The sequence below is a fragment of the Cicer arietinum genome, chromosome 8 (genome assembly GCF_000331145.2).
Source record: "Cicer arietinum cultivar CDC Frontier isolate Library 1 chromosome 8, Cicar.CDCFrontier_v2.0, whole genome shotgun sequence".
Lineage (NCBI taxonomy): Eukaryota > Viridiplantae > Streptophyta > Magnoliopsida > Fabales > Fabaceae > Cicer > Cicer arietinum.
In genome coordinates this window covers 20,993,330-20,995,891 of record NC_021167.2, presented here as the reverse complement: position 1 = coordinate 20,995,891, position 2,562 = coordinate 20,993,330, and positions in this window count along the sequence as shown.

Below are 2,562 nucleotides of genomic sequence, written 5' to 3'. Positions count from 1 at the left end.
AAATATCAATTTTGCTACTCACAACCATAAATTTTTTATAAAATTGAAATACTTAAAATACCCTTTCCTTATTTGTCTCATTATTTAAACTACGTGAACCGAATTTACGCAAACTATGTGAACTCAATTGATTTGAGAACTGCACACTTTATCATAATGTTAATGCTTTAAATTGTTCCGACAAAATGATTTTGTTATCATCAAAACAAGTAAGAGGCATAGTTCTTCAAACCAACTTTGTTCTAACATCAAAGACTAAATGAATGATGAGTTGAGCTGCTGTCTCAGCTTCTTGGTGAGGGGGTTTACAAGTCTTGGTGAGGTAGGGTCAAATTCAGGGGTGCATAAGGTAGGTGTTTGTGGAGTGTTGGAGTTGGAAGGTATTTGTGGAGTGTTAGTTTCAGTGGCTGATGATGTTGGATTTGGAGTGTTGGTCTTGAGAGGGAGGGGATGAATGCTATATCAGAGGGTAGAAAAGTGTTCGGTTAAGGTTGCTTCAAACATATCATCTAAGGTGTCGGAGTTAGAGTCAACTGGAGTAATAAGTGCATGGTCAAAAGGATGGATATCTAATTTTGTATTTTGGGTATCGGGTGTGAGAGGTTCTAGTTCAGGTTGTTCATTACTACTCATATTACCAAACATAGCAGAAGGAGAAGTTTTCTCATAATTGGATTTTACCTTATGTTTCTTCCTTAGAATGAGGTTTGTTTTGTCCTCATTAGCGTATGTTTCTTCTTCCTCATCCTTTTCTACACATATTGTCTTGGCATCCCTTTTTCTCTTATTCTCAAAAAGTTGAGCAACTTTGGACAGAGGAAGACAAACTGGAGCCATTTCTTGATTGGATTGACACATTTTTAAGTATTCTAGAACTACTTCTTTATTATCTTCCTCAAATAAAGGAGCATAAGAGTCCTAAACCAAAGAGGGAATGGTCTGAGATCCACTGGTTTGGCCATATATTCTTCTGGCATCACCACTAGGTCGAATGCACTACTTAGAAGAGATCAATTTCATTTTGATGACGTTGGATTTATTGAACAAGGGTGCAACAAGCTAACCATGTGTTATTCTTGGATAAGGACTCCTACTTTCTCTAGACCCCTAATGCGGGGAGTTCTCATCAATACTACTGTGATGAGTCTAGGGTAGGGGATTGTCGTTATCTTCCCTAACCTAGAGTTGATGACACATGGCCTCGTGTGTTCCAAAATCAAGTTTAGAAGATTGGTCTTGATCCTTTTGGGATATATTCTAAAATCATGTTTAGAAGATTGGTCTTGACCAGAGACACAAGTAAATTCAATTTCATTAGAGACAAATCATATGTACATTTAACCATTTACTCTATTTTACCAGATGCAAAGATATGGAGACTTAAATATCATTCTTTTATAAACAGAATATTTAGATTTTTTTTATAAAGTTGAATTTATCCTCACCAAGGGGTTTTTAAAATATTAGCCCACTTATGAACATAATCCTTTATAAAATGATGTTTAATCTCTATATGTTTTTCTCTTGAATGTAAAATAAGGTTTTTGGTTAAACATATAGCTGAAGTATTATCACAGAAGATAGAAATGTTACTCTCATTGATTTTAAAATAATCTAGTTGATGTTGCATCCACAACAGCTGACTATTGAGATATATTCTGCTGTAGACAGAGCAATAGTCCTTTGTCTTTTGCTTGATCAAGAGATTAGATTTTTACCAAGGAATGTGCAGTTTCCACTAGTGCTTTTTCTTTCTAGTTTAACTCCAGCATTGTCAGCATCACAGAAACCTACTAACATGTAATCAGAGGATGGCTTGTAACACATACCAAGGTTAGTAGTGCATTTCAGATATCTAAAGATCCTCTTAACATTTGTTAAATTTGACTCTTTAGGATCAGACAGAAAAATCTGGCGCACACAGACACACTATACATAATATCAGGTTTATAGGCAATTAAGTAAAGAAGAGAACCAATCATTCCTATATACACCTTTTTATCTGCCTTTTTACCTGATTTATTCTTATCAAAAGAACATGTTGGATGAGTAAATACACCATCTAGGATTTGATGAATTTGGATTCCAAGAAATAATTTTAATTCTCTCATAATACTTATCTCAAATTCATTCTACATTAACTTAGACAACTATTGGAAGAGCTTGATGTTAGTAGAACCAAAAATGATATCATCAACGTATATTTGGACAATGAGAAGGTCATTCTCAGATGATTTTCAAACAAAGTAGCATTAACCTAGCCTCTTTCAAAATCGTTCTTTAATAAGGAATTGCATATTCTATCATACCAATCTCTTGGAGCCTGTTTTAGACCATACAAAGATTTCTTTAGTTTTAAAATATAGTCTCTAAATTCATTATCTTCAAAGCTAGGAGATTGTTTGACATGCACTTCTTCATTTATGTAACCATTTAATAAAGCACTTTTCACATTTGTTTGATATAAAATGATTTTATTAAAACTGCTAATGAAAGTAAAATTTTGATTGCCTCTAACCTTGCCATAGGAGCAAAAGTTTCAGTGTAATCAATACATTCCTG